This window comes from Chelonia mydas, chromosome 7, assembly GCF_015237465.2.
Source record: "Chelonia mydas isolate rCheMyd1 chromosome 7, rCheMyd1.pri.v2, whole genome shotgun sequence".
NCBI lineage: Eukaryota > Metazoa > Chordata > Testudines > Cheloniidae > Chelonia > Chelonia mydas.
Window position 1 is genome coordinate 114841978 of NC_057853.1, and position 11353 is coordinate 114853330.

The window sequence follows — 11353 nt, forward strand, 5'->3', positions numbered from 1 at the left end:
ATCTAGCAATCCCACAATATTAAGTATTTTCAAAAAAAATTAAACAGAAAATTTGTTTTTATGATGTGTATGCCAAACAAATACAATGCAAGACAGAAAACTAGTCTCCTTACCTTAATTTTTATTTCTCATAATGGAAGGCATCCACTGGTCTGGACATTACTCATGGATTAGATCTGTTCAATCCACCACAATGCAGGCAGAAAAATTCTACCCTGGAAGGAGATGTGGTATGAAATTTCAGGAGGATTGGTTTTGTTTGTTAGTTAAGGGTATGTGTCTATGTGCAAACTGAGATTGTAATGTGAAACAAGCTTCAACTTTAGCTTTCTTTAAAGAGCAGTTCTACACTGAAGAAAGCATCTATATAAAAATGACACCTTTTTATTCAAGAGATCCACTTCACATGGGTATAATGTGGAGTCCCTGTCTCTGTTGTATTGACTAAAATGTCCTTTCACTACATTTCACTACTTGTGAGGCTGCATGGGCAGAGCAAACAATTATTTTCCTTTTGGTGCCTCAGCAGTGTTGTTTACTAAATTCCACTCATTTGTGTCTGAGCAAAGTCATTAAACATTATGTGACTGCAGGGTAAAAAGGTGAAAGAGTAATTAGCCTTGTAGACTCTTCATCACTGGTAATGGGCCATGAGATGGAAATAATTCAGCTTGACTTTGTGATCCCAGGTGGAATTTGAGGGGCTGGTAATTAGAAGATATTCTGATTTCTGTATCAGATCTGCTCAATTATACATTGATACATACACCAAAAATGAAATCTCATGACACCATTTATGTAGTCAGAGTCATTCTTCAAAAATGCAATGAGAATTCCATAAAATAGTTGTGTTTTATTTTCAAAAATAATGAATTTAGATTTTCAAAAAGGAAACAAAAAAACTTTTCTTTGCCAATATTCTTGAATTACTAAGTTTATTTTTATCGTTTTTACTACAGGAAACTATGACAGGAAGCTCTCAAAGTTCAACACAAAACTAAGTTTTTATTTAATATTTGAAAAACAATGGTTAAGGCCTTTACACACTATTTCTACTGATTTCTGAATTAATCCTGAAGACTAGCCAGTGTTTTCTTTCGGGATAATACTCAGAACAAAGTACATATTGGGTTAGTTATGACACTTGTTCTAATACTTTAATAGCCTATTGTTCACTCTTGGTTGCCTCAGCAAGATAAAACGTTGGGGGGGAAAAAAAAAAAGTATTTCCTGACAGGAAGTGAATTCCCACTGTGTGTGACTCCAGCCAAGATCTCTGCTTCACAGAAGGATTCTGTGATTGCAGAATGACAAAGAAATCATGGTTTTCGTTTATTAATTAAACAACCTATGTAGTCTGTGGATATTGCAACTCAAGATGCAAATTGCACTGTATTCTGCATGACTTACCATTCAACTACAGTTATGTTACCAATCCTGAAAAAAGTTAATATTAGGGCTGTCAATTAATTGCAGTTAACTCACACCATTAACAGTGCAATTATAACTGCGATTAATCGCAGTTATTTTTTTTTAATCATGATTAATTTTTTTTAGTTAAACAATAGAATACCAGTTGAAATGTATTAAATATTTTTGATGTTTTTCTACATTTTCAAATATATTGATTTCAATTACAACACAGAATACAAAGTATACAGTGCTCACTTTATATTTTTATTACAAATATTTACACTGTAAAAATGATAAGAAATAGTGTTTTTCAATTCACCTCATACAAGTACCATAATGCAATCTCTATCATGAAAGCATAACTTACAAATGTAGATTTTTAAAAAAAATTTACACATAATTGCACTCAAACAAAATGAAGTTCACTCTGTCCTACTTCTTGTTCAGCCAATCACTAAGACAATCAAGTCTGTTTACATTTTACAGGTGATAATGCTGCCAGCTTCTTATTTACAATGTCACTTGAAAGTGAAAATGGGCGTTCACATGGCACTTTTGAACCGGGCATTCCAAATATTTACGAGTCAGATTGCATACGAATGTTTAGCATCTTTCACGCTTCAGCCACCATTCTAGAGGACATGCTTCCATGCCGATGATGCTCGTTAAAAAAATGTGTTAATTAAATTTTGACCGAACTTCTTGAGGGAGAATTGTATGTCTCCTGCTCTGTGTTTTATCCGCATTCCGCCATATATTTCATATTATAGCAGTCTCAGATGATGACCGGGCACATGTTGTTCATTTTAAGAACACTTTCACTGCAAATCTGACAAAATGCAAAGAAGATACCAATGTGAAATTTCTAAAGATAGCTACAGCACTTGACCCAAGGTTTAAGAATCTGAAGTGCCTTCCAAAATCTGAGAGGGATGAGGTGTGGAGCATGCTTTCGGAAGTCTTAGAAAAGCAATACTCCAATATGGAAACTACAGAACCCAAACCACCAAGAAAAATCAACCTGCTGGTGGCAACTGACTCAGATGATGAAACTGAACATGTGTTAATCTGTACTGCTTTGGATCGTTATTGAGCAAAACCCGACATCAACATGGACGCATGTCCCCTGGAATGGTGGCTGAAGTGTGAAAGGACATATAAATCTTTAGTGCATCGGGCACAAATATCTTGCCATGCAGGCTGCAACAATGCCATGGGAACGCCTGTTCTCACTTTCAGGTGACATTGTAAACAAGAAGCGGGCAGAATTATATCTCCTGCAAACAAACAAACTTGTCAGTCTGAGTGACTGGCTGAACAAAAAATAGGACTGAGAGGACTTTTAGGCTCTAAAAGTTTACATTGTTTTATTTTTAATGCAGTTATTTTTTGTACATAATTCTATGTTTGTAAGTTCAACTTTCATGAGAAAGACTGCATTACAGTACCTGTATGAGGTGAATTGAAAAATACTATTTCTTTTGTTTTTTACAGCACAAATATTTGTAATAAGAAATATAAAGTGAGCACTGTACTGTTTTGTGTTGAGACTGAAATCAATATATTTGAAAATGTAGAAAACATCCAAAAATACGTACTTAAATGCTATTCTATTATTAACAGTGCGATCAATCACGATAACATTTTAATTGCTTGACAGCCCTAATTAATATATCAAAGTGCATCCCCAATTATAGTTATACTCTGTATGTTACATCTCAGGATTAAGATCAGACCTGACTATTTCCAGAACTTAGTGACAATCATTCTCAACCTAAATTATTTCTATACGATAGTCTGGTATCCTTTCTAGAATGTTACAATATACATGGTATCAAATTTACAGTGAAATTATTGGTACTAAATAGCATTTATTTATTCATTCATTGTGTGCCTTTTTAGTAGGTAACATTGCTTAAGTAACATATGCTGTAGATAAGTGCTCAGACATGATGCAGCCCATGGAATAAATACCTAAACAGACAAATTAATCCAACAGTATAGTAACTATGATAAGATCAAAAAAGTTGCTTGTTACAAATTTTCATCATACACTCTCTTCCAATTAACAAGACCATTAAAGATAATTAACATCCTGCTAACAAGACATTGGACTGTCTGCCATAATACAGTAATAATGAAAATGTGCTCTGTCTCCATCAAATTTACCAGCAACATTTTTAAGGGTTTGTCCTCCCATTGATATGCACACATGATTCATTAGTTTTAATGAGAATGAAGTAAATGCAATCAATGGCAGAATAAACTCCAGGAGACTGCATAACTAAATTGCACCATGTCTGAGATGTAGCATGGACTTCTAAAAAAAGCAAACTTTCTGCAAAATAATACTCTTGCTGAAATTCTGCACCACTGCACAGCACAGAATTTGCACAGAATGAATACTCCCTGCAGATTCCTTCCCCCCCCCGACAAGAATTTATTATTTCCACCAAAATTCTTAATTCTTGTTTTTTCTGCCACGGTAGACAGCAGGAGCCCCAACCGCACACAATTATATTGTGTTTTTTGACAAAACAAAATATGCAACATTTTAAATTATCATGTGCAGAATTTAATTTTTTGTGGCAGAATTTCCCCAGGAGTAAAGGTAAACTATAACAGAGAAAATTCTTTCATAGAAGATTCCCAATCAGTGTCCTCTACCTACACTGCAGTTTAGAACCTCAGACCTTTGGGTAGCAAAGACACTCCCATGCAGCTTTTGTTTTGTAATGAAGTTATGGCTAAACAAACCAAATGGTGAAACTCTGGTCTTTCAGGCAATCCTACACATAATTATAAATATACACACACTGTACATTTTAAAAAATTGATTCACTCCACAGCAAACATCATGACATGTAAATTCCTGCTTCTGTAACCACGTAAATGTATTGGCAGGATGGTAGGGTAAAGTTCACCTCTCAGGCTGCTTCCTCAGCACCAATCAGCAAAGTCTAGTTATGTCAATTTATGTCACTTTCAGTGCTCAATGAGGCAAGGAAATGGATTAGAGTGCTAGACTGTGGAAACAATGTTAAACAACTATGCCAAAACAGAGTATCAAGCTCCCAAGCTCAGCTTTATATGCCCGACTTCATAGAAGTTAATGGAATAAATTAAGTTTAAAAAACGCAATGTAAAAAGTGAAACCTATTTCCAGATGGTGAAACAAGATTTACCTGTAGGAAAAACTTTTTAAATAGAATATATTTTTGCGAAGAGAAATATGTAATTTTAAATGCAGTTTTACAAGAAAATCTAGTTTAAAAGACGTTAAAAAAGTTTTGTTTTTAGAATCTGCTCATGACACAAGAACTAAGGAAATATAAATGCATGGCATTACGTACAACGCTCAAGGCTATTAAAAAACCCTCCTTGCATACAACTTTCTCTTATACTTTTAAATCAGAACACATCCCTCTGATAAGTCCCTATTTATAGTGCCATGTATTATGTAATTTGGATTTAGTTCATGATATATACTGGTTTTACTCAGTTTTAAACACATCCATTTTGTTTGATTTATAATCGTTCAACTGTAAATCTTAAAAGGTAGCTTCAATAACTCACTGTACCATATCACTACTGAATCCTTTTCTGAACGCATAGTGTGGAAATGCACACCGTAATGTACTGCAAAACAAGAGTCCCATCTAGCTCCTAGTGAAGTAAAAGCTTTCCATTGATTGAAATGGAAGCACAAGCAGGCGCCATGTTCCCACCCCCCCCCCCCCCCCCCCCCCGCCCACTGAACAGTAACAATAGAGAAAAAAATCTTAGAGGTAAACATAGATTAACTGAACACTGATTGCATGGGAAAACCAATAATTCAGACACAAAAATTCAACTCACCATTCACCTAACTACATCAAGGATGAAAACAAAAATGTCTGAAATAGAGAATCAAAATATGCTTCAAACAACTTTCTGCTGCATCCCTCCCCAACTGTTCTGTGAAATACACAGCAGCAACAGCACAAAAGCATCTTTATGGCAGGAATAAAAGGCTCTTTAAATGCTCCTTTTATTTTTTATTGAATGAACCCACTCTTACACAAAGTTCATGCCACAATGCCTCAAGCTTCAGTATTGCAAGATCATGGAGTTGTCAGTCTGCTAATGCTGGTAAAATTACAAACAGAGCAATCTGAAGTATGTACGAAATTTCTATATTGGATCAAGTAATTAAACTGTAATCAAGTGGTTGATTAAAAATATACCATCATTTTATGATACTTAGCAGCCAGTAAAATGTTTACAATGTTCTTCTAATATCCCCCCCCCCCCAAAACAACAAGAGCTTCACCCCTACTAACTGAAAACTGTTCTCTCTTTCAGAGCCACTTTCTTGCATGGAGAAACTAAGGAGTTTACTGAGATACAAAGCCACAGACTCCTCCCAAGTACAGTATTAATCATTTGTGTGGTTTACAGTTGCCACAGAATTAACAAATCTATACCACCTGTGTTTGTTTACACAGAAGCATATTGCAACAGACATCCCATTGCTTAAAAAAATACAAAAAAAAAAAGGAGTACTTGTGGCACCTTAGAGACTAACCAATTTATTTGAGCATAAGCTTTCGTGAGCTACAGCTCGCTTCATGAAGTGAAGCTGTAGCTCACGAAAGCTTATGCTCAAATGAATTGGTTAGTCTCTAAGGTGCCACAAGTATTCCTTTTCTTTTTGCGAATACAGACTAACACGGCTGCTACTCTGGAAAAAAAGAGCTGCCGTTTAAACTGATATCATGTAGTGTGGCAATTCTGAAGAAACCTTGCCCTAAAGATGACCTTTATCATTTTTCAAACTATTCAAAGTACTGTATATGCAAAAAAAGCAACGGTGGAGCACTTTCAGAAGAAGAACCCACAACTACAAGACTCACAGAATGCAAATTCATTTGCAAGCTTGGCAAGCAAATAATGCTACCAAGTATTGATGTGATCTACAGGAACACCCAGCTGCAAGCATACCAGGAGACTGGAAAATTCCGCACCTAAAAATGTGGGCTTTTGCTCGTAACCTCCATCAATTCTTAGGAGAAGTGCATTTTCCCACCTTTAGACCTTTAAGTTAGGCAGATAGGGCATTAGAAGAAAACTGTCTGGGAAAGGACTGACAAGAAGGTTGAACAGAAACTGGCCCGTTTCTAAGCTGAGCCTTTGCAGGCTTCACATGCTCTTTGCTGCAATGAAAATTTCATCTTGTCTGCAAAATTTTGTAGTGATTTCAAGTCAACAGGAACACAAACATGTTACCAGCAACTAAAATAAATACAGTAGTCCTTTTATATGTTAATACTTACCAGTAAAGCAACATACAGTATTTGTATTTATTAGACAAAGTATACATAATAAATCAAACTATGCTTTATTTTCAGGATTGTCTGACAGGAATTTACAAAAACAGAACACATAAAACAAGACCAAAAAAAGGGCAAAGCTTTCTGGTGAAAACTCCCCAGATACATATCATTCCAAAGCAAACAATTTTTGTTTTAAAGCAAAGAACTGTTCTTTATTTCCCAAACACCACCCACTCTTCCAAATAAACAAGTGATCCAATGTTGCGTAAGAATTTTAATTGTTTCCATAACTCTTATTACCTGCCAAAAAAGTACTTAACATGAGATATCCACTACAGCGGGCTCAAAAATATATGCATGTTTAAAATAAAATAATTCTGTATATGTACATAAGCTTGTTTTACATAAGGACTTTAACTTTGCACAGATTCACTTTTTTGCAACTTCTTTAAAAAGCTAGTATTTACTGTTACTAACCTGGACATTCTTAATCCTACTGTAGTTTTCCACAATCTTAAAAGCATTCTGGTCCAAATTCTGTCACCCCTACTCACAGTAAGCAGCATCTCACACTGCAAGCAGTCCCACTGGCTCCAATGGGACCACTTGAGGTACAATGCGCTACTCAACACAAAACAGGTGAGGACATATTCTAACGTGAAATGCTTATAAAGCTTAAAGTTATTCAGATTTATAAGACCAGGTCTACACTTGAAACTATTTTCTGACCAGAAATGTCAGTTGGAGGAGGGGGTGATTTTTTTTTTAAATTATATTTCATACCAGCACTATATTGCATCTACACTAGATATTCTAGTGTACATGCAATTTACCATGAAATTGTTTTTGCCAGTATAGCTGCTGCTTCTTTCCCAAATGAAATAAGCTATACTGGCAAGCCTTTTGTAATGTAGACTAAGCCTAAAAATCCCTCTGTTGCAAGATTAATTTAAACCATTTTATAGACAGCGGGGAAAATGTCTTTGGGAGCTACAGGGTGGAAACTAGCAAAGTATTGTCTTTACAATACACAGATTTTTCCACTGAATTTTAACAGTAAATCAGCATGTCACAGATTCTCACACCTTCGGAGTCTGGAAGCTGCTCTTGAATCCACTTTTTGATTTGTGATCTGTTGATGGAGGGTTGACAAGCCTTTGGTTTGGCATGCAATGTTGTTGATAATGTGGGGCTTTCCGATCCCATGATAATATTAAAATCCCCCGACTGTTCTAAGTACCGAGCATTCCTGACTTTAAACAATTAAACTTGTGTGACTATCATATCTGAATGTAGTAGGGTCATCCCATTACTGTTACTGCTTCAAGGCTACAAATATAGGGGCATGATTTTCAAAACTAACTACTAATTTTGTATGCCCATCTCAAGACACCCTAAAGCTGCCTTATTTTAAGAAAGTGTTGAGTGCTCACCCTCTGCAAGTCAAACCTCTTAAGGTTTTTCAAGATGGGCACCCAAAAGTCACAAGGTACCTTTGAAAATCTTCGCTAGAGTTTTTGCATTACAGTTTTTATTTAATAGCATGAGTTCTTAGAGTTCAGGAGAGTCATGGGTATGTTCTATTTCTAGCCAAATAAATATATAATTTCAGTAATCTTGAATTATTACTGCTGAAAAAGTGTACATTGTTTTCAAAGTCTAAAAAACTTGCCTTTCACAGATGCAAAGGAAATGACAAGAGAAGGGAAAGGAAAAAAAAAAAAAAAAGACCCACACAGTCAGTATATATCAGCAATTAATTCCATCCACAACCGCCCAGCTGTTTGCACATGGAAGAATCAGACTTTTTCCTTTAGGGACTTTTGCCACTGAAAACTGATATTGCACTTTCAGAGACACAAGCTGTTTGTAACATGTTAGGAATGTGCACTAGATCACACAAAGTTGAAGAAGAAATGAAATCCAGATCTGATTCTCTTTACAGCTTGCCAACATATTGCATATCTAAATTAAGATAAAGTTATCCCATCCCTCTCCTTCTATTCCCCCAGATAAGAATGGAAAATTGCCAGCAAAGTCAGATTAAGGGTCTAGAATGGACACTATTGTGATTTACTGGCAAAGACAAGGTGCGACATTCTCAGGAATCCACATGTCCATGGCATGTTAAATTCAGCCAAGACATTAGTATTTTATAGCTCATTGCCAAACTGGTCAATTCCAGGACATCTCATTACAGTACGTAAGTTTATGTGGAACCAGTACTTTTACCATGAAAATGCAGGTTCTCTCTGGTTAGCATACACAGCCATGTTATACACTGAAAACAATACTTTGTCCCATTGGAACAAATTCATTATGCTCTAAATGTAGTGTACCTTTTTATTTAATCACATGGGTTCTTAGAGTTCAGGAGAGGTACTCACTGCATAATTACTCATGAGAAGGCGGCCTAGAACAAATTGTTGGCAGTAAGGAAACATTTCATTTTCACAATTTCAAGAGGCAATGCCAAGCAGTAAGAAGTAATTGTCAAAATGTGCTCTCTCAATTTGAGAGAAGTGTCCTTTAATTTTAAAAGGTCAATAGGTAGTAGCTTGTATGTTTTACTGGATTCATAGTTAGTTGGGTAAACTACCTGTGTGTGTCAGTGGGTCTGAGAATATGTTTTGCAGAAGTGGGAAAGGGAATAACCTAAAAATAAGGTTACATGTAGTTTTAAGTGACCTTAGGACTCACCTTGAGGAAAGTACTTTATATGGTAATCAGTCCACCCACATACAAATGACAAAGATGTCCATTGTTAGAAATTGTATAGCCTGTATCATTGTGTCTGTGCCAGAGGAAATAAAGAATAAAGACTGTAACATAAAAAATACACTTTCACTTTAATTAATATAAAATTTATTTTATATTAAAATAGTACATTTTTATATGGAGTTTTTGTACAATTCAGACGTGCTTCCAGAAGACTGACACTGTCTCAAACACTCACAGTGGAGGGCTACCTTAGCTGGGAAACTTCAAAGTCATTTAAACTTTCAATTGTTTACAGTCTCCCTTGGGATCTAATCAGTCTCCATAACTGACTGGGGATGGAGTGAGGCACAGAAAAAGGATGAATTGTTTATATCACCTTCCCTTGTCATCCCCTTAAAACCAAATCAGTCAAAAAGTAGTAGGTGAATGAGAGCAACATTTAATCTCTATCTTTAAATTATTGAATTCCTGTAATCACAAAAGATCTCACTATATTACAGCAGGAGTGGCCCCACAGTTAATGGGTAGCAACATCCATTGCATGCCACTGGCCCCACCTCCACTGTTTTAATTTGCTCATAACCTTCTTAAATAAATTCCTTTGGAGATTATTTTTTTCTATGCTTTGTGTAAGTTCCGCCAGAGAATTTTTTGGAAAGGTTAAAAATCATGGCCATTTTTGAGCTTTGTGTATGTAAAAATAAATTAAGAACCTTGTTTCCCATATGTGCCTAACTTAACATTGGTACTAACTGCGTTCAGACTGGTTTGACAGATCACAATGAAGTCTAAAGCACAAACTGGGTCTGAAAGAAACTGGGTTACTAGTTCTGAGCACTGGAAGTTTTATAACGCAAACAAATGCTAGACTTACCAGAAATATAAAAATGCAAAGTAAAAAGTAGCTATACAAACATTGAGGGAACTCTGAAGTCATTGTCATCATCATGTTACCATTATGCCTCTGGCGTTTAGGGCAGAAACGCCAGAGGTGTAATGGCAGAAACAAAGCTCCTCCACGCCTGTCTGTTTCTGGCAAGTCTTTCAATGGTTCCCCAGCTGAGCCCAGGTTAATTATCAAAAGTTACAATATCCCAGATTTCCAAAAAGGCTTAACCAAAATTTTAAATTCCTGTAATTACTTACAAGGTGATGGCATTTCCTTAGGTGTGAGTTCTTTATTTCTCAACCTCAATCTTGCACTAACGCTTTTTTTTAAAAAAAATAGCATGCAGTATAATATGGTAAAAATAAAAATGGTGGTATAGTATGTACCGATATTTCATTGCAAGAATTAAAATGTGCAAAGAAGTGGCAAAAATTCAGTGGAACCATCAAGATTATGAGTCTTACGGAGTAATCATGTATCATCACCACTAAGGCCCTTTTCACAGCCATGAAAAACGCATCATGGACCGTGAAATCTGGTCTTTTTGTGCGCTTTTACCCTATACTATACAGATTTTACAGTGGAGACCAGCATTTCTCAAATTGGGGGTCTTGACCCAAAAGGGAGTTGCAGAGGTCACAAGGTTATTTTAGGGGGGCGTCACGACTCACGGTATTGCCACACTCACTTCTGCACCGCCTTCAGAGCTGGGCGGCCAGCAGCTGTTGGCTGGGCACCCAGTTCTGAAGGCAGCGCCCTGCCAGCAGCAGTGCAGAAGTAAGGGTGACAATAGCATACCATGCCATCCTTACTTTTGCGCTGCTGCTGGCGGTGGCACTGCCTTCAGAGCAGGGCTCCCGGGCAGCAGCTGCCGCTCTCCAGCTGCCCGACTCTGAAGGCAGTGCCACCGCCAGCAGCTGCGCAGAAGTAAGGGTAGCAGTACAGCAATCCCCTCTACAACAACCTTGCCACTTCCCCACCTCCCCAACTCCTTTTTGGGTCAGGATCCCTACAA

At 36.6% G+C, this 11353-nt stretch overlaps 1 protein-coding gene across 50 annotated transcripts in view; it reads right to left on the bottom strand.

Moving 5' to 3' along the window:
- ADD3 (adducin 3) overlaps positions 1 to 11353 on the bottom strand; it is a 202744-nt gene that overhangs the window by 89987 nt on the left and 101404 nt on the right. For 15 of the 50 annotated variants that reach the window (XM_043552432.1, XM_043552426.1, XM_037904953.2 and 12 more), the window contains one exon: positions 114 to 215. The exons of 26 other annotated variants lie outside the window; for them this stretch is intronic. The gene's annotated coding sequence lies outside the window, so the exon portion shown is untranslated. Of the gene's footprint in view, positions 1 to 113; positions 216 to 5271; positions 5288 to 9428; positions 9523 to 11353 lie in introns of those variants that run through there. 9 more of the 50 variants (XM_043552441.1, XM_043552439.1, XM_043552418.1 and 6 more) reach the window with 3 other exon arrangements.